General features: G+C 51.7%; 1 protein-coding gene across 2 annotated transcripts in view; it reads right to left on the bottom strand.

Moving 5' to 3' along the window:
* Positions 1-21,865, bottom strand: part of HSPA12A (heat shock protein family A (Hsp70) member 12A) — a gene marked incomplete at both ends in the record, with an annotated part of 130,443 nt that overhangs the window by 27,716 nt on the left and 80,862 nt on the right. The window lies entirely within an intron of this gene.

The raw sequence follows: 21,865 nt of genomic DNA, 5'->3' as shown, positions 1-21,865 counted from the left end.
TGGGAGCTCCACGCTGGTCTCCTCGCCCACCGCCCAGGACTGGCAGGGCAGCAGAGCACGGACTGTGAGCGACCCTGGGCACCCACAGATCGCCGTGGCCCGCTGGGGTGCTCTGCAAACATTGCCCAGCTAGTACACAGCCTACTTCCGGGTGGGAAGAACAGGGAAATTTGCTCAAACGTACTGATGGTCAAGGAAACCCAGAGGGTGTGAGGTGTCTGAGAAAGGCCTGCTTCTAGGGGAGCACAGCAGTGGTTGCATCAGTCTTTGCTGTCAGATCACTCTGGTTAATCCTGCACACTGACTGGTTTTTGTTTTTTCCTGCTCCGTGAGAACTCAAAGAGCATCATTACCGTAGATGCCAAATAGGCTGAGGGAATGAAGTGAAGCATGAAAGGGTGAATGTGAGCCTTCAAATCTGCACAGCCACCTCCACTCCCTGCAGGCATCTGGTCTCCCTCCTCCTGGGAAGGATCCAGTTCTAAACCCTGGGAGAAACTCGCAGAAGCGAGTCGGTCCAGAGGCCCAAAACCAACTGGCAGGGCAAAGGACTTCACCAGTTGTGTCTCCAAAGAAGACACACAAATGGCCAATAAGCACGTGGGAAGATGTTTAACATCATTAGTTACCAGAGAAATGCGAACCAAAACCACAATGAGCTATGGCTTCACACCCACTAAGATGGTGGCTATAAAAAAAAAAAAAAAGAAAGGAAAAGAAAAGAAAGAAATAACAAATGTTGGCAAGAATCTGGAGAAACTGGAACCCTTGCAGATATCCGGTGGGGGTGCCAAATGGTACGGCTGCTATGGAAAAATGGTTTAGTGCTTCCTCAAAAAGTCAAATGTAGAATTACCATATGACCCAGGAAATCCACGCATAGGTATCTACCCAAAAGAACAGAAAACAGGGATTCACACAGACACTCAAATGTGCACATTCACTGCGATATTATTCATAATATCCAAAAGGTAGACATAAGCCAAGTCTCCCTCGACAGATGAGTAAACAAAATGGGTGTGTCCATACAGTGGAATATTACTCAGTTGCAAAAAGGAAAGAAGTTCTTGGGCACACTATCACCTGGAGGAACCTAGAAAACATGATGCCAAGTAAAATAAGCTGGACACAACAGGACGAGTTTTGTATAATTCCACATACGTGAAATAACTAGAACAGGCAAGGTCAGAGAGACAGAAAGCAGATCAGACGTTACCAGGGGCTGGGAGGGAGGAGGAAGGAATGGGGGAGTGCTGAGTTTTTATTCTGGGTGAGGACAATTGCTGGAAATAGGGATGGTAATGGTTTACAACACTGTGAACGCAATTAATGCCCCTGATTTGTACACTTAAAAATGGTTAAAAGTGCAGATTTTGTGTTATATATACTTTTTCACAATAAAAAATTTGCATTTAAAAGAAACTCAACTTGCTCATCTTAGAGGGAGAGCAATTTCTGATTCCTAGGAGCACCCATGGCTTGGTGCTCTTGAAAAGAGAACAGAGATGTAAGCCCAGCCCCTGGCCCAGCCTGCTGAAGTCCACCCTCTTCGCTAATCTCCCAGCCAAGGGCACTCCCCTTCCATAAAGCAGGGGGACTCCAGCCTCTCTGCTAGGGAGCGCAGCCAGATGGTACTTCCCACCTGTCGGCGCGAAGTCTGCCCTGCCCACGGCCCCTTGGGCAGGCTGCAGAGAGATGCCATCCAGCCGTGGGAGCCACCTTCCCTCCACCTGCTACCTGTGAGGCCTGCGGCCATGTGTCCACATTTGCACAGAAGGTCTTGGAAGACACCAAATGTCTAATTGCCCAGTAAATCTGGTGTTGGCAATTAGCAAACAAGCTATTATCTGCAGACAAACCATCCACCCCGCTGTCTGCTCGGTCCTAATTATCCCATCACTCAGCTCTTCTCAGAGCATGTCCCAATGATTGCAGAAGAGCATGTGTTGGGCCACACGTTGAACACATGCCTTGGGCCCCCCGAGGACTCCAGGATACGTGAGGACAAGAACGAAGGCTTTTCTTGGTTCTCTCTGTCCCTCCCCGACCCAATTCCTTGCTGATCACTGAGCCAGGCCTAGAGGTGATTGACCCTCATGGACTTCCTCCATCAGAAGTGAAAATGCAGCTGTACCACGTGATGACTTAAAACTGATTTGCATAGAGCAGTAACATCTTTATAGATGCGTAGAAGTCCAACAACATATCATGCACGCCCCGATTTAGAGTTCTGCATATCCCAAATCAAAGACAACTTGCCAGTTAAGGTGTACCAGCCCCCCACAGGAATACACAGAGCCAGGACTGACAACTGTGTTCTATTAGCTAACCATTTAGGATGTCCAAGTGGTGCTCAAAAATTCGTGGGGAAAAGAATATGGAAAAGGCTATTTCAGGCCCAAAAGGGTGTGGGGAGTTTCTAGTGTCCTAATCTTCTCCACCAATCTAGAGAGCTCTCGTTCAACAGTAAGTCATCAGAAATAAACACAACGGGGTCAATGGAATATTATCTGTTGATCTATGGCTATTTGACAGATCTGAGATAACATACAAGGGAGGAAAGTTGATACATGGAATGTCTATAGGCTCAAGGGACCTACTGTGTGTCCAGGCTACCAACCACTTCCACACTGGCCATTACACTACTGTTACTTACACGTAACAGTTACTTACACGTACTTTTGTGTAAATGTTCCTTACACGTACTGTTAATTACAGTAGTGTAATGTTAATGTAATGTTACATTCCACAGTAAGAAATATCAGCTGTCACTGACGTGATCAAAGCCAATACAGTAACACCTACCCCGAGAAAACGCCCGCCTACATGATATTTTAGTTCAAGGACACACTGAGGGTCTGAGCACGTGGGAATGGACAAACAAGGTAACAAGGATAGAGATTTTTAGAGTGCAGGCTTGGGGGCCAGAAAGGAAGCTGATGGAAAGAGAATTGAGACCCGTCTGTGGATGTAGGGAGAGAAGAATAGCAAAACAGAGATTAAAGAAACATCCTCCGCTAGTAAGTACTGTCAAGGGCAGAGCTGAGGGATCTGGGAGTTCTAAGAAACACCTACTGCACCGTTCCAGCCACATTACATAGACACTCACAGCGTCTTCCACATCCAGCCCTATGTCCCCCCGAAATGCGGTAACACAGAGGGAGCTGATGATTTCACGTCACAGAATCAGAAAAACGCCGATCATTTCAAGAATGCAAACCATCTGCCACAGAATGATGGTCAAGCTGAAGGGAAAGACACCCTGAATCTTTCTAGTAAACCCACAGAAAACACCTGTCAGCTCTCCTTTGTTATTCGTTTCAAATAATTTAACATCACTTCTGTCTTGTGTATTTACTGTGCAATTTTCTTTTTCTTTTTTTAGTTGGTGGGAATACAAAAATAATTTGATGAGGATGTTTCTAGGTTCACTCAATCCAGGACCCATGTCCCAACACATTCTTCGACCAAGTCACTTTTAAAATAATTTTTGCAGCAAAGAGGGGTAAAATATTTTCGCTGAAAATATCTTTGCAGCGAAGTAGAGGATATAAATAAGTAAGAGTCTGACTCAACCAACGAGTCTCCTGCCACAGGATTTTTTTTTTAGAACCCCAGACCAGATCATGGAGAAGAAACTAGTTGAACTATACTAGGTTAATACTCATCACTTGCCTTAGGGGTGTGAGAATTAAGACATAGATTTCGTCACGGTTCCTGTTATAAAATGCCAGACATGTGAAAATCAGACACATTTTTATTTGCTCCTGGCTCTAATGCCTTTAATCAAAGCAGATGTTCTTAAAATAAAAAACAGCCTTGATAAGAAACGTCAAAGCTAGCCATAATTCTTGAACCTGCTTGTCGTCCTTCTCTGCTGGAGACATTAGTCAGCAAATGGCGGTGAGCAGAACTGTAGACTTTCCGAGATATATAAAATTGATCTTGCTCCATAAATAAAACATTAAAAAAAAATGAAGAGAGAACCCTTGGGCTGACTCTCTTCCCCAAGGCTCTAGGCTCATGTGACATGACAGGTGGTCTCAACAATGGTGACTCCCCAGCTTTTCCAAACAGGCCTTCTTTCCGGCTGCCAGATTTATGTATCTATCAAACCAATGCTCAATTTCAAAAGGATTTTTAAGGTCTGGTCCTTACGATTTAAGAAATGCAATATATATTTTCATTTCTTTCCCCTCCTAGCTGTGAGATAACGGGTATTTGCTGACAATTGCCTAAAATCAGGCTGTTTTAGAAAAGCTCTTCCTTCCTTTCTCTCCCTCCTTATATGCCCTCCCTGCACTGTCATCTTTGAAAATTGATTAGTTCAAGGTCATGTGTAGGTTACCGGCAAAAATCTTTTAAGAAGGAAAATAAAAAAAATTTATTATCCTATAACAGGCTTCATGGCTAGCTGAACTAATGCATTATTACTGTAAGCTGAACTTCCATTTCAGTAAATAATTTATGGTTTTTTTTTTTTAATCACCATGGTTGATGTCCAGAGTAAATGGAAATTTTATTGGCATGAACTGGAAGACCCTCCTGGTTACAAAGAACACCGAGTGTAACATAGCTGCTCTCCAAATGCTAAATAATAAGTATGGAAAGGAGTATTTATAGTGGCAGAAACCACAGCACCATGCACAGCCGAGAGCGGGGTGCTGCACTGGGTCCATCCTGACACCGGGCAGAATCTTCCAGCTATCTGCCCCCCGGGACAGTTCGGGAGATGAGATGCCCCAGTGAGGGAGAACTGGAGCATCTGGATTTCCTGAGAGACGGGGAGCCCCACAAGTCCCTGCAACCCCAGACCATGGTTTGGCAGGGCGGGGTGGGGGGGCGTGCGGGGGGAGATCCACACGCACATGCACGCCTGGGACATTGCTATGGGAGGTGAGGAAATGGGTTTCTAGACCAACAGTTCTTCCTACTAACCTCCATGAATTACCTCCAGCAACCTCACAGCCCTGACCCCTGGGACCCAGCATTTGGAGGGGCTCCACCAGATCACCCCACACACAGTACTGAGATACTTCTGTCCACCTGGCTTCTGATCCCTGGACCTTGGATTCATCTGAGCAAGGCTATGTTTCACTTCCTCTCTGATTCATCAGCTCCTGACATTCACAGGCATTCAATAAATGTTGAGTAGTTGGATGGATGGACAGATAAAAGGATGGAGAGGTGGATAGATAAAAGGATGGATAGAAGAATGGACAGATGGATGGACAGAAGAAAGGATAGATAGAAGGATGGACAGAAGGATGGATAAACGAAAGGATAGATAGAAGCATGGACAGATGGATGGATAGATGAAAGGATAGATAGAAGGATGGACAGATGGATGGACAGATGAAAGGATAGATAGAAGGATGAACGGATGGATAGACGAAAGGATGGATAGATGGATGGATAGATGAAAGGATGGACAGATGGGTGGGTGGACAGGTAGGCAGCTAGAGAATTGAGTGGATGGACAGATGGATATTTGAGTGGATAGATAAAAGGATGCATAGTTGCGTGGATTGATGGGTGGGTGAATGGATGGGTAAATGGACAGATGGATGTTTCTATGTACCCCCAAAAGTGGATTCAGTGAATATCCACAGATATCACAGCGGTCTTTCCCAACTGAGGCATTGACCCCTCTGAGTCAGGATATTGGTAACACATGTGCTGAGTTCCCTGCCTCCAACAATGTGTGACCAGCTCTCAAAGCACCCAGAACTGCCTCTCTCCTTAGATATTCCCTTCGGTCAGTGCAACCACCACGGCTCCCAGATAGAGTCCTAGACTCCTCCCTCCCTTCCTACTGCATTCTCAAGACAAGTCATTCCTGTGAGAGATTCTTCGCATCTCTCACATTCACTCCCCCCTCTGCAACTTCACCACCACGACCTTGGTCCAGATCCTGCTGACACTTACCAGGGCTCCCGCCCAGCATCCCCCGGGCTCCCTGCTCCAGGTCTGCCCCCTCCAAGTCATGCTCTCCTGCAGGCAGAGCCATCTGGTCAAACCAAGGTCTCATACAACCTCCCCATTGTCAGGGCCTTCAATTCCCATGGCCAGCAAAATTAAGTCTGGCCCACCACCGGCACCAGGCCCTTGGAAGTCCATCCCCACCTCCCTCTGTGGCCTCTCCTCCTCCCATGGCCCCCCTTTCCTGGCCATAGCAAGCCTTTTCACAGAGCCCGGAACATCTGTGCTTGCTCCAGCCCCATACAATGCCAGGAGGGCACCCCACTTCTGCAGTAACCTCCAAAAGTCAGCCCCCTCTGTTTGAGGGAGCAGAGTCTTCCCCTCATCCTCAGCAGGGAGGAAAGAGGACCTTGGTCCTCTGCACCACGGGATCAACTGGCAAAACTCAGGCTGGGGGAACTGCTAGGGCAAGTGCCAGGTCTCTCCAAGATGTGAGTTACAAAGGAAATATACAGGAAAGGAGGGGAAACCTACAGATCAAATGGTCTTATACTCCTGCAACAGAATGACCAAGAATGCTTGTTAAAACAGATTGCTGGCCCCAACCCCAACACAAAGTTTCTAGTCCAACAGGTCTGGGACCACTGAAAATTTGCATTTCTAATGAGGTTCCCGTGTCATCCTGATCCGACCCAGAGACTGACTCCCACAGCTTAAAAGACACTTAAGAGACATCGTGACCCCACTCGTTGCAATTCATGGACAAACACTGGATCGTGATTCAAATGAACAAAACAAGAGCAAGTAGAGGGGGCAGAGAGGGCCACCAGCTCGGGGCGCAGGGTGGCCCGCGGAACCAAGACAGCTTAGGAACAGAAGGGCAAAGACAGAGTTGGCTCTTTGGCTGTTGCTCATAGAGGGATGTAAGGAAAACAAGCAGCTCCCGACGATGATGCAGAACGTGGGCAGGCTGGGCAGCTGGAGAATGCACAGGTGTGAATGCTCACCTCTCTCTGGACACAACTTCTCCCTCTGTGAAGTGGGAATCCACATTCCCAGGGACTCCATTTTATCGAAACAAAGGACATAATTCATGGGAAACCCTCTGAAATGAATAACAGCCCCGCCCACCATCTGTTGCATTCCTTACCGGGGTCAGCTATTTATGTACGGTTTTGACTCTGGGCTCTTGTACAAGTTTATTCAGACTCACATTGTTAATCTGAAATTGTTAGAAATGTACAAATCCAGAAATCTATCAGGAAAACCATCACTGTCAACCATCTCCCAACGTGAATTTCATGCCGAGCTCCCCGCTTTGCAGGGGTAACTCATGAAATCCTGCTGTGTGAGGGGGCCGTGAGGTGTTGTCATCCTTCCCATTCCATAGATGAGAAAAGAAAGGCCTAGAAGGTTAAGAAAGAAGCCCACACTGTCAGGATGCCACCCAGCGGGGTAGAGTTCTCCAACTCTTGAGTCTGCGTGCCTGCACTATGACCTATGTCACGTCTCCAACAGGTGCCACTGATCAAAACAGATGAAGCTACGAGATATGAACATAAATCCCCATTCCACAGATGAGAAAATGGCATGAGGAAAATCAGGAGGGCACAGTCACAGGGTGTTCCCAAGCCCAGCTGCCCAGCTCGGCCTCCAGGCTCAGAATCCTGTGGGCCACGGCCTTCTATAGGCTCTGAAGCCCATCAGGACACTCCATTTCAAATGCCTTAGTTCTTCAGACCCAAAGATAAGGGCGTGGGAGGGGCTGCTGATAACACGGAAGTAAAAGGTACAAGTTCAAGGTCAGGAAAGCTTGAGTTCAAAATCCCAGTATGGCCACTTCCCCGGTGCATGACTTTGGGTGAGCTGCTTTATTTCTCAGAGGCTCTGTTTTCTCTCCTGGAAACTGGGGGACAGAGGGGATCATGAGGATGGTGAAATACTTTATAGGGTCACTCTAAGGACAGAATGAAATGATACCTATAAACCCTGGTGCCTGGCAAGCGCTCGGTAAATTACAGAGGCTCTTTATTATCATCACCATCATCATCATCATCAAATAGGTCCAACCGCTGTTGCGAAAAAGGCCACGTGCCTACACCAGGGGGCCGAGCGCCACCAGACATGCAGTCAGCGAATGCACTGCCTTTCGCTGGTGTTTCTCCAGGCTTGTTAATCAAGGATAAAAAGACCGACCAGACAGAAACTTGGCACATGGAACCCTCAGGGAAACCCTTAGCGATGGGAACGGGGCTGGTGCTGCCACTGTCTGGTGAGAGAGACTGTCTGGTCCCGACTCCCCCCCTCAGCACATCTGCTCACCCCAGGGGCACTTTCAGAAGGACGGAGGAGAATCTAGGAAGCCACCTGCCCCCACTCCCGCCACAGAATGAAATGCAGGCTTTCCCGTTCTCTACCGTGAAGCACACTTTGAAACTGAACAGGTCGGTGAAAAAGCTCTGTCCCACTCTAAGGAAAAGATGCCACCTGCCTGGGCCGTGGGAAGACCCTGGCTTAGACGTCCCCAGTTCCCACCATGAACAGCCCTGGGACAGCTCAGTCCACAGCGGCGCTGACCGTACCGAGGCAGTGGAACGTTTCACGTCCCGAATATTCACCATCTGTCCCTGGGGAGAGGTGAGGAAGAGGCAGAACAGGAGGTGAGGGCCGGAGAGACAGACAGAGGAATCTTCCTGATGAGGGAGAGCTGTACCACCTCCAGGCAGGAAGGGGCGCCCTGAGTCCAGGTGTACCCCCCGCTGGGGAACCCAAGCACGAACTTCCCAAGCTCTGCCAGTGTCCTGCGAGCCGAGGCTTGTACACATACATGACAGTCCCCTCTTGGAGAGGGTCTTAACAGAAGAGACAGTTTGCACACGGCCCAAAGGCACCTACCTTGCGGGAGTGATGTCTCCCAAGCAGGGCTGCATCCACCCATAGGCAGGGGTGCCATTTTCTTACCACCAACGTACCACCCCAAGCCATGAAATGAAGGACTCTATCACCCAGAGTAGGCACCATTTTCCAATTTCTGCACCCAGAGCAGATCTCTTCCTAATTCATCTAAGAGCACTCTGAAAGGTAGCCGTGGCACTTAACAGTCAAACGAGAAAAGGAAAATGCCTGGTAAGGCACTGAGTTCCCCATCACTGTAGGGGTTCAACCAGTCAGGTGTCAAAGAAAGACTGGGGGTGGGTGGGAGCTGGACTATACAGATTCGTGCATTCCTCCTAGATTCACTACGCACATACCACCCTTCAGGAGCTGCGTGGAGGCTGTGTTGCGGTGTGGTGAAGCCCAGGGCAGGGCTGATCCAAATCCCAGCTCGGCTCCTTACTGGCCTTGGTGGATCCTGCTGTGTCTACCCACCAGCCATTTTGCTCTTCTTAACTAAACCTCAGTTTTGCATGGCTATCATGGAGGTGGCAGAGGGGGACCGACCCCCAGACCCAGGGCTGATCCTGGGTCATCAAAACCAATCATGGCGAACCCTTCCCCCTCCCCAATGACAGAAGTGGGAATGGGTTTGTGAGGGAAAGTCACCTGGGGGCTTCTGGGAAGGAAATATTCTTACCCTGAAGCCAGGGCCCTGAGGAAGAGCCTGTGGGCGCCATCTTGCCACCAGCCTGAGAGGCAGACACCACCCAAAGAACCTCCATCCGTTCTGGACAGGGTCCATGAGCTGCCAAATCAGCCTGCCTTGGAGCTTGCTGGACTTCTGGACTTTCTATTCTGAGTTATAATTAACTTCCCTTTTCTGGAAACAAGACAAAGTCAGGTTGTCCATGCTTTTCAGCCAAAAACAGATTCATAGCTGTGTGACCTTAAACAAGCTACTGAACTTCTCTGTGGCTTGGTTTTCTTTCTGTATGAAATAGGATAATGATAACTCTTACCTCTCAGGGTTCATGAGGATTAAATAAAAAATACCTCAGGCAAAGGTCCTATCAAGCCTAGCTACTATTATTTATACAGGGTCTCATTTTATCCTTACAAACAACCCAATGAGGTAGAAAGTAAGTAGTTGCTAGCCCCGTTTAACAGCAGAGGAAACCACGGCACAGACAGGGTAAGCATCTTCTTGAAATCACACAGTCATGAGCGCCTGTCCCCGGTGCCTGAGCTCCTTCCCTCCACCACACTCCAGCCCAGGTTCCAGGACTCTGTGACTGGCCCGAGTCTTTCCTCGGGGCAGCTGGTGACACCACAGCGAGAAATGAGAGCTGCAGAGGGGTGGAACAGGGGAAGGACTGCAAACGGGCAGGAGCTTCTTTACAGGGTGATGAAAATATTCTGGAATTTGACAGTGGCGACGGTTGCACAACCTTGTGGCTGTCCTAAGAGCCACTGAATTGTATACTTTTGTATACTTTAAGACGCTGGACTTTATGGTAAATGTGAATCTCAATTAAAAAAAAAAAAATCAAAGAGTTGCTGGAAACCACCCTGTCAGGAAAACTGTCCCCGGTCCCACCTGCACTCAGGAGCACAGCCTTCCTCCCTAGAAGCAGACATTAGTCACCGCCACCCACCCTGGCCACCACTCCCTCCTGCCCTTCTGCCAGCCCCGGGCAGCCGCCAACCTCTCTGCCTGGCCCAGTTTACAGCAATTCTCTCGGAACCTGGCCAGTGGCAGAGCTGGCTGCCCGTCCCGGACTCTCTGAGCGGGCCAGGGGCGACGGCTGGCACAGACCTGTCCCCAGACACCCTGCTCCTGGGCAGCGTGTCAACACAAGCCCAGAGCAGACCCGGCACCCCAGTCACCAGCTGCATTTTCGCTTCTCTCCCGGATGCTCTGAAGCTGCCGGCTGGACAGAACCGAAGGCCATGCTCCGTCTGCACTCACAGGACCCGTCAGGGCTCCCCCTGCAGACAGGCAGTTTCGAGGTGTTCTGGAATCCATGCTAGAAGATGCCCAATAACCTGAGGCTGGAACCAGCCCTCGGCAGGAGTCACTGCTTCGTCTTGTCAGGAGGGCAAACTGCATCAGCGTTAGAACATTCTTCTGTGTAACTACCTGTAGCGGCCGCTGCCACAGAGCCAGGGTCCTGGGGCTGGTAGGTGTTCAGGAATCTACCTGAGAAATGGCTGCTTCCCGAAGACAGAGAAAAAGACGAGGCAAGTGCATGACCCATCCACTATAGCCCGGACAGGGGTCTTCCGAGGGGATGACCCGGAGGCTGGACCTCCCCAGGAACCAAATGCCCTCTCAGCACCAATAGGCTGGCCCTATGCACAGAACATCGCTCACACAGTGGCTAAACATTCCCATGCTAGCAGGAAGGACAGAAAGTCCTTTCAGAGACTTCTAAAGACTTTTTAAGTTTAGGGGCACCTGGGTGGCTCAGTTGTTAAGCGTCTGCCTTGGGCTCAGGTCATGATCCCGGGGTCCTGGGATTGAGTCCCACATGGGGCTCCCTGCTCAGTGGGGAGCCTGCTTCTCCCTCTCCCAGTCCCCCTGCTTGTGTTTCCTCTCTCACTGTCTCCACCAAATAAATAAATAATATCTTCCAAAAAAAAAAAAAAAGACTTCTTAAGTTTAAAATCCCTCATTCTTACTTTTTTTATACAAAACCTTCAATGAGGAACTGGCATTCTTACAAAGGAAGAATTAGTAAACTCAGTTAAGATATTGATTAACTTTAGCTTTTGCTACGTTAAGCAGGCATGGCAAAACTTCAAGAGAAACTCCTCTTGAAAGGATTTAAAATAGAATATCTACTTCCAGACCAGGAAAGGGAGATAAAAACAAAGAAAGAAAACCAACGAACAATTCCCCCTGGACCAAATTTGCTCCAAGTCTCTCCCCAAGGAGTCGAAAGGCCATGCAAAGGTACTTTCCGGGGAATGAGGCTGACTTCCTCAGGCTGCTCCCAGAGCCAGGGGTGGGGACTCCAAGCCACAGGACCCAGAGTGTCTCCTGAAGCATCTCGAGGCGCACCTGAGACCAAGCAGCTTGGATGAGGCCGGTAGAGCCTTAATACACTATTGGAGTGTACTACATGAGTGTGCTCCATATTCTCTGTGAGTATACATACGAATCCCCAGGAAATGCTGCACATTCTGGGTTCAGCAGCCACAGGGAGGCCACACAGATGGTCCCAGCTGCCCACACACCCTGGAGCATGTGTGTCCTATGTGCACAAGGGGACTGCAGCGCACGCAGCCTCCAAGACCCCTGTTCCAGCCACTGCAGTGCCCAGGTGGGCAAGAACCGAGGCCCGGGGAATGTGACTTCCCACCCACCCCCACCATCTGTAGAGGGCCAGCTGCCCAAGGTGGGGACTAGGAAGGACCGCTGGGGCATCTGTAAGCCCAGGTGGTCTGTCTGGGGCTTTTAATTAGCGTTGTCCCACAGGCCCATCCCTCCCAGGATGCTGGCCTGCCTGCTTCATTAAGCCCAACCATGTGCATGGGCAGCTTCTCTGACTTCATTGTTATCTTTAACAGCTCCTTCTGGAACTCAATTAATCAACAGCCATCTCCTCTGCAGAGCAGAATGCTCCAGACACAGAGTGACTGGCCTGACTGGCGGTAGGCACACCCCCACTGAGATGGGAATGTCTGAGCGCAGGGCAGCGTCTTCGCTGGGCGGTGACCCACAGGAAGTGACCGCAGGAATGCTCCCGACAGGAAAAGTGGAGCTGGTGACAGGGACACCTGCACAGGTCCGTTCTCCCTGCCTCTCTCTCCCCACAGCCTCATTCTAGGTCCTGATGATGGGGACACAACATTGAGGACATTCTGGGTTAGTGGACAAGAAGATTCTAGAAGCTAAATATGCAGTGGGCATTTCTGCCCAAGCTGAACACTGCCTAAGGACCAGCAATTCCATGACTACGATTCTACTCAAGAGAAGTGAGTGTATACAGGCGTCCACAAAAAGATCTGTTCCAGAATATTCACAGCAGCTTTTTTTTCCCATAATCACCAAAAACTGGAAGCAATCCAAACATGCATCAGTAAGAGAAAGGTGAACCACGTGTCACTGTACGATGAAGCAGCAGTCCGCACGGCAATCACTCCAGCATTACCTGGGAAGTTCACCCACTAGCTGAAACAGCCCCCCACACCCCCCAAGTCCTGCATGTCAGGTCTCCTCTGCCCCATCCCCATCGGGCTGCCATTCGTCTTGTCTAGCGGACACACATCACATGCCTATTTAATTCATGAGAATCCGACCATGACTTATCAGGCCAAAACAGGGTGAATGATTTCAATTCAAATATTGTAATTAAGAAAACTGTAAAATTCTGTTTTGCACTCTTTATCAGACGCTGCAGCAAGTGCCACAGGGGGGTTGGGGTGCGGGAGGCGGTCCCAGGGTGGTGATGCTTGCCTGGCATCTTCAAGGACAAGTTTGCTGAGTGAACAAGATGGGGAGAGAGCACCAGGCAAAGGGAACAGCATAGGCAAAGGCAGAGAGCTGGGGAGAGCTTCCCAGAGAGCCCCGCACTCTGCCTCCAGGCTGCTCCTCTGAATCAGGTCACAACCACGATTTCATCAGGTCACTCCAAGCCTCAAGCACCTGCTGGGGCTCTCTATTGCCCTACATATCAGGTCTAGCTTGTTAACCAATCAGACGCCTCTCTTAGCCCCTCACCACTGCCCCACCATCACCCCCACAAACCACTGCACCAGCTGGACTGTTGTCTGCCACATGGGAAACATCTGTCACCCCCCAAGGCCTGGCTCACACACCCATCTACAGGGACAAAAGGCCCCACTGTCTTTCCCATGGGAGAAACTGACCCTCAGGGCTGCTCTCCAACCTGGCCCAGCCCTGGGCTCCTCTTCCAGGGCTGGGGATGGGATTGAAGAGCTGAAGTTGGCTGGGTCTGGGAAGACACCCGGTCCCATCCTCGCCAGCTCTGCCTCAGACAGAACCGTGTCCTGGGTCTCAGTTTCCACAGCGGCAAAGTGGGGACCAACTATCCCCCCTCACAGGGCTATGCAAAGATACTAGGGAAGACCTATAAGAAAATTCCAGCTCTGAGCTGGGTCCAGAGCAGGTGCTCAAGAAGCACAGACTCGCCTGTTGTTCCAAGACCCAGCGCACCCATGTGCTGGGTTTGGCTCTCCACCTGACTCCACCTGAGGGCCGCTAAGCCCCTACCCTGGACCAGAGAAGACCCGCACCATCACGCACGCACCCCCAGAACCACTGTGGGCCAGTGGAGTGACCACCAGCCTCTGGTCCCGAGGCTGGCCAGGCTGACTCACGCTCACAGCACCACAATTTCTACCCAAGCTGAACACATCCTTGTCTTGGCACCCGGCAACTCCACAGCCCGGATTCTACTCAGGAGAAGTAAGTGTATGTGCGCGTCCACAAGAAAGATCTGTTCCAGAATGTTCGCAGCAGGTCTTTTTCATAAGCTCCAAAAACTAGAAAGAATCCAATCAATAGGACAATGGAGGAGCCCAGTGTGGTATAGCCTCACCACGAAATACTACTCGGCAACAAAAAGGGAACAAAGTATCAATACACCCAACAATATGAATGAACGTCAAAAGCACTGCCCTGAGTAAAAGACCCTGGACCTGAAGGAGGATTCCATCCCCACAAAGTTCAAGAACAGGCACATGTGGAGTGAAAGATGTGAGAACAGTGGTTCGTCACAGGGTGGATAGATACAGCCTGGGACTAGGCACCAAGGAATGTTCTGGTGTGATGAAAATATCCCGTATCCTGCCTGGTGCCGTGGTGACAGTGTATCAGCTTACGATTGCTGCTAATAAATTATTATAAACCCAGGGACTTAAAACCCAAGAGTTCTGGAGTGCTCAGGGTTCAGGAGGTCTCAAGTCTGAAATGGGTCTCACTGGGCCAAACACAAGGGGCTGGCAGGGCTGTGCTCGATCTGGAGCCTCCAGGAGAAAAGCCATTTCCTTGCCTTTTCCAGCTTCTTGAGGACATCTGCAGTCCTTGGCTCAGGTCCCCTTCCTCCATCTTCAAAGCCAGCAGCAAAGCACCTTCCAGTCCCTCTCAGTCTCTGACCCTCCTGCCCTCTCCTTCACTTAGAAGGACCCTCGGAGTGACCCTGGGCCTACCCAGATGATTCAGGATAATCTCCTCTTCCCAGGACCCTCGATTTCATCACACCTGCCACGTTCCTTTGCCACGCAAGGTAACATACCGTGAAAGTTCCAGGGGGTAGGACACAGACATCTTCGGCCTCCCACACATGGTGTGCACGCGTGTGAACGTCCATCGGGCTATACCCTTCACAGCCCCGAAGCGTCATTGTACGCCAGTTATATTCATCATCCCAACTCCAAAGAGCACCCGGGGAGGGCTGCGGGGGTCACAGCCCGAGATGGCTTTGCGGGGACCCCCTCACTTAATCCCCACCCTCCCCGCACCACTGCCCTGCTTTACAGAAACTGAGGCGCAGGTGAGCGAAAGCCTCTCTCGCAGCCGGCAGGACACACAGCTAATCTGAGTCCCTGTCTGAGGACTCCCAGGCCCTGCTCCTCAAGGTCACCAAAGACCCCGCCCCGGGGGTCAGGAAGGCGACACCAAGGGGAAGGGGTCTCTTTAACGCCGCACTCTTCTGTGATGTGGGTACAAGAATATGCCCCTAACTCTGCTCTAAGAAGAACAACGGGACGCGGCTGTGAGGAAAGAGAGGTCAAGGTAGGGACGAGGGAGCTATGGACACGGTAAACCAGACAGCCCCGCCCGGTCGAGAGGGGCAGAGCCCCGGACTTCGATGGTGATCCCCCGTGCGTTGCAATGATAGGGAAGGCACTGAAATGGGTGAGCACACGTTTGTCCACAGGCCCCCCCCCCCCGCTGGCCAACTGGCACAACCCACACTCCCCTCCTGCCTGCCCCTCCAGGCCCACCAGCAAGCCGCAGCCTCACCCCTGCAGGGCATGGGGCGCTGGTGCTGAGCCTGCTGGAAAGAAGTAAGGCTGCTCCCGTGAGAAGGGAGCCCACAGCTCCTGGGGGAAGACCATGGAGGCAGCTGTACCGAGGCCTCCCTCCTGCAGCCGGTGCCCCCTCCAGAGGGGCCCAAAGGTGCTGCTCCAGCAGGGGGTCGCTCCCACCACCAAGGCCCCTGCCAGGAGAAGGGGTGGGGCTTCCAGGCCTAGTTGCCATTTTGCTGATGTCCGCCTTGGGACCCCTGACCACACCCCAATATCTGGGGCCCGGATCCCCCTTATCCCGGTTCTAGCAGAGCTCTGGGGAGCCAGCCACGGCCAGGAGCACCCCAGCCAAGCACCCAAAGAGCTCTGGAGGAGAGAGTGAGGACTACTCTCCAGGGCCCCCCGCCCCACACGCCTGCACAGAGCTCTGCCTTGGTGAGTGCCCAGCCCATCGTGCTCCTGGGGTGTTTGGGGAAAGGGAAGCGAGGCTTCCTGGGGGTGGCTTTCTTGTGGCTGGCAGCAAGGGGAGTGAGGGAGCATGACAGGAGTGATCCAGGACAAAAATTTTTGAAGAATTCACAGTTGAGGCTCAGAAAGCAGCGGGCCCGCCAGCCACTCTCTCTCTGTGGGACTTTAAGCAAGAACCCTACACTTTCAAGCCTCTGTGTCCTCATTCATAAAAGGCTGAACACCACTACCTCGTGGTGCTAGGTTTCACGAAAGCCCATCTCTTAGCTTCGTCTCGCTATGCCTAGCAGGTCTGGAAGTTCTGAACACCAAGGGGTTAATGGGGCTGACTCTGGGCGTGAGGTCCTGGCAGTTTCCTCTTTTCTTCCTATGGAGGATGTTTTCCTTGACGGACAAGAAATGCTTTTGTCATGAGAAACAGAGTTATCTTTTTTTCACCTAGCGTCTACCCAGAATAGCAGCAGAGGGACAGAGGAGGGGGTGGGGTGGGGTGGGTGCTCAGGCTGTGAGCTTGGCTTTCACACATCACTTCCTGCAGCCTCCCTGGGGGTCCGGCTGTCCCGCCGCAGCGCTGGTCCTGCCCGAGGCCCCGGCCTGCTTCTCTGTTTCCTGCACCCAGACCCCAGTGATCACCCAGCTCCCACCTCCTGGGGCCAACTCTTTGCCCGGCCAATCTCCCCAACAGCCCCGGAGGGCGGGGGGCAGCTTCATTCCTTAGCTCCGTCCTACCGATGAGGAACCAGAAGCTCAGGGAGATTTCCAGATCTGCCCATGGTCCCAAAGCACGGACACCACGGAGCTGAGACCAGAACTCAGGACCTGAGCTCATCCTGCAGTCGCATGCAGCCTCCCATAGGGGGCACTGTTCAGGGACCTCCGCCTGGAAGGGGGTCTTGACCAGCCTTGGCCTCAGCCTCCTCCAAGACCAGGAGGGGAGCTCCACTTTCCTGGGTTTCACTTCTGGTTTCAATCCTCAAACCCCCAACCCTTTGCTGCCAACATCCCCCAGTGTTCCCTGCCTGAAGTGGGTCATTCTGGTGCTGAGACAGAAAACTTGCCACTCTACACGGTCAGGGGGAAGGGGGACGGGCTCTGTGTGGGTCCCAGAACTCACCCTCAGCTCCCAGGACCTGGCTGTACCTCTGGGCTCCAACCTTTCCAACCAACACTGTCCGAGGCTTTCATCATTCACATCTGGTCAGAGCCTGGCTGTTCAGTTGCCAGATCTGAGCACGAGCCCGGACCTGGCCGCATCCAAGAGATGACCATATGGCCCCCCATGGCTCCTGGGCCCTGAGGCTTGGGGAAAGCGGGCAGGGAGGGTCACCTTGAGTTGTAAGCATATTCACAGATGGAAACCAGTTTGCAAATTCTCTGCAAGAGCGGCTCTGGGTGCGAGCTAGGGCCGGGGAATGGCGCAAGGGATGAGCGGTTTCAATGTCTATAACCAGCCAAGTTCTTTGGGATTCATTTCTGAATGAACCACCCAAACCCCAAGGGAGGACCCACCAGGAGCTTCTAATATCTCTTAGTCTTTCCTCTCTTCTGTCTGTCTCTGTCTCTCCTTCCCTCTCCTCCATCTCTGTTACTGCCTCTCTCCCCATGAATATACACACATGAGCACATGTACACACATAAACACACACAAACACCCAGCAGCCTCTCCTTAGATGGCTCCGATGGGACCCAGCAAGCCCCCGGCAGCATCAGGTCTTGGCAGGGTCTCCAGCACCTCTGCTCACCATTCTCCTTCTGACTGGCCCACAGGAGCTTGGTGCCCTAGGTCAGACCATCCCCTGCTCCCCAAATCCATCCAGGGTGTCCCTGACACCACCAGGCACCAGCGGGGTACTGCCATCCAATGTCTCTATCCTTGGCCCTACCCCCATCCCCAGCGTCCCAACCCAGGTGGGCAGAGTGTGAGTTTGCTCTAAGGGACAGCATGACCTTATGCTGTCACTAGGTCACTGTGGGCTCTCAAGGTCACTGCTACTTTCTAGGATTCTGTTTCTTCATCTGGAAAATGAAGAGGGTCACTCAGAATGCTCGAGGCCCCCACCTGCGGCCTCCAGCTGTACCCACTTCTCACTCCGATCCCCAAGCCACACTGATGGCTGATAAAGACCCAAAGCTTTGAGTCCCTCCCTCACATCTCCACCAATTCCTCGTGCCATGATGCCTCAACTTAGTAAGCAGTAAATGTCTGCCCCAAATTGCTGGCACGGTGTTGGGGTTTTATTTTGCCAAGGACAGAGACACACTGAAAATTTTTTTTATTAAATCTATCATCTGCTATTATATTTGATTCGTAGAAAAGGAAAACGGGACTGTCTCAAGTATCTGTTGCTATTAGAAACAAGACCCACATTTCTCACAGGCTTACATCCATTCTGTCTACACAGTCCTCACCTAGGAACCATCTGCCGCGAATGACTTACTCGATGATTCGCACTGTCACTCGCACTGTCACTCCCAAGTGGCAGCCACTCCCTGGCCACCGGCCAGGGCGCCCCCTGCTCCCCCCTATCCAGCAAGTGACCCCGGCCCCCAGCCAGGGCGAACAGTTCCAGGCATAGGTAGCCACCATGCCTGGACCCAGAGGCCCCCCCCTGGCGATATGGATTGGAGCAAGAAAGACAGATGGGGGAGCCCATAAAGTGGGTGTGCAGGGGGAAGGGAGAGGCTACAAGGAGGCTAAAGCAGAAGTCAGAGACGGGGGTGGGGAGGACTCTAGGCTCCCAGCACTTTTCCTCCTACACCAGACATGGGGGGAGTTCCAGAAGCCATCCTGGGATCCTTTCTCTCTAAATTCTCCTTCTTGGATCCCTCTGGCTAGAAAAGGTTTAGTTAAGCCCTCCTTAATCCTGGCACACAAGACGGGCCGCCACCAACGTCGAGAACGGAGGGACAATGCAAGGAAAGAAAAAAGGCTGTGTCGGGGGCTCCTCCACGAAGGACCGTCGCTCGCAACCACCTGCCCACAGACAGGTTCAGGTCACCATGCTGTCTCTGACTGGGAGGGGCTGGCTGGACCCAAGCGTCGAGAAGTATCCCGAGGCCTGCGCTGGTTCAGAGGGGAAGTGTGCAGAGGCAGTCCGCCGACCTGGGTTCTCACGCTGGCCTTGCCAAGTATCTGGGGGCAGTCCCTGCAGCCCTCCCTGACCTCCGTGCGCCCACCTGTAGGACGAGAGTGGGGGGCCCCGGGCAGACATTTAATAGACCAGGTCCCACCGGCTGGTGATGCCATCCTCAGCTCTGTTTCCTCAACAGCTTCCGAGTCCGCTTTGGGAACAGAAGTCCTGACATCGGTCCTACAAACACTTTCTTATCCCAACGGGCAGAGATGGCCCCTCAAGGACGAGGAAAGAAAAAGAAAGGAAGGAAGTGGCCAGAGGAGCTTAGCCTTTAGTCCGCAGAAACCTGAGGCCTCCGAGGCAGCAGGCCCGGGCGCCCACACCTGCGTCATCCGTGTCCCGAGCGGGAACCTGGAATCGGGGCACAGAAAGCACAGTTCCCAGTTTCCCTGCAGGGAAACCTGCAGACCACAGGGTCTTATTTACAAAAAACAGAAGGTGCCAAGGAGGATCCCATTAGTGCCGCACACCAACAAAACCCACTTCCGTCTGAGGTCTCGGGGTGCTTCACGGGTCCATCCTATAGACCCTACTACCTTCCCGGAGCCTCGGTTTTCAGGGGGCAGTAGTGGAACACAGTAAAGCAAAATGACTTAAAAAAAAATATGCTCAGAGAAGTAAAACAGTCTCAAAAGTCCGGTTCGTGTACTCAGACATGAGGGGCCGAGAAGAGAGGAGGCTCTTCCACTCGGCCGAGGCATTCGAGGCCCCACTCCGTCACGGGGCAAATATTGTCAAAGGGCCACTCGCTGGACAGCAAACAGAAATACCAGCCTTTCTGCCATAAAGTGGTGTCTTCCTGTGAATCCTTACATTCTGCAAAATCGCACGCTAAAAATAAAAGGATTCATGGGAAAGACAGGGTTGGTGCCTCTCACTCAACACTTAACAGGACATTTCCCTCGCGCCCTTCCCAAAACGGCTGTGGATCCAGGAACATCCCTGCACAGAGCCACACCGGGCCCTGGACCCCAAACCCCAGGGAGTCGGTCGTTGGCTGGGGCTCCTCCTTTGAGATGACAGGCCTCCGGGGCGCTCACTTCCTACAGAGCCCACTCTCACCCAAGTCAAAAAACGCCACCCAGGGTATCACCTGCACTCGCTGTGTTCTTACGGGGTAATCCCGATCCAGCTCCTCCCCCGGCCCCCTCTGCATCCCCACTCAGCGTGAGGGGGGCGGAAAGACACTGAAGTAGCCACAACTTGCACTAGAAGATGCACCTGTAGATTTTCAGCATTTGGGGGGAAAGGGGGGGTTCTTCTGTTGCTCCTTACTCATGAGAAAGCATTTCTGATCTATCAACCCACAAACCACTGGGAAAAATCGTCAGGGAGCCAACAGACTTGCACACGTACCAACATCAAGCCCCCGTTCATCCCTCATGGAAACATATGCTGTTGACCAACAATTAAGTAATTTCTCACCTTTTTTTTTTTTAAAGGATTTTATTTATTTACTTATTCAGAGAGAGAGAGAGAGAGTGAGAGCCCATGAGTGTGCGAGCAGGTGGGGAGGCAGAGGGAGAGAATCTCAAGCAGACTCTATACTGAGCACTGCCAGAGCCCGACCTGGGGCTCAATCTCAGTACCCGGAGATCGTGACCTGAGCCAAAACCAAGAGTCGGACGCTGAACCAACTGAGCTACGCAGATGCCACCACCTCCCCTCCCCCACCATACTTTTTTTTTAAAGATTTTATTTGACCAACAATCATGTAATTTCAAGTGTAAGATACCAGAAGTTGCTTTTCAGAGAATATGACTATAGGAACATCTGACTGTCAACGGGCAGACTTCCTGACATTACACATCCACGGAAAGTTCTAAGAAGTGAATGACCCTGACCTGCAAGCTGTGTTAAAACGTACAGCAATTTTTAAGTTTGTACCTTTATCCCTTTCATCAAACTGACACAGATTCAGAGCAGCCACTGATTCTCTGCAGCACCTCCCACGAAGAGGGGGATCTGCTTCTCTACCCCTCGAACCTGGTGGGCCGGTGACTTGGCTTTGACCTCTAGAATGCAGAAGTGACAGCATGCAACTTCTCAAGAGGCCTTCCTTGCGACCTCCAGCTCCTCCTCTAGCCACCCCGAGACCACCATGGACAGCAGCCCAGCTGACAGCCGGCAAGGACCCCTGGGCTCCTGAGTGTGACCAGCATGAGCTCGCCAGCCCCTGGGGGAGCCATCAGAGGCGGTCACAGGAGTGAGCCAGGCAAGACCAGCAGAAGAAGATGGGGCACAGAATCCTGAGCAAATGCAGTGATTACTGTGTTAACCCTTTAACTTCTGGAATGGTTTGTTACGTAGCAAACACAAACCTAATGCCACATTTTGTAGACATTTCACCAATTCTTTAATATTTTAATAGTGTTCCCCACTTGGGGCTGATCAACCTTTTATTTAGGTCTCAGTGATTTCACAGACCCCTGAGAAGGGGCTAAACCAATCCCGAGAGCGGCAGT

This window comes from Martes martes (genome assembly GCF_963455335.1).
Source record: "Martes martes genome assembly, chromosome: 14".
Classification (NCBI taxonomy): domain Eukaryota; kingdom Metazoa; phylum Chordata; class Mammalia; order Carnivora; family Mustelidae; genus Martes; species Martes martes.
This window is presented reverse-complemented; position numbering and strand designations above follow the sequence as displayed.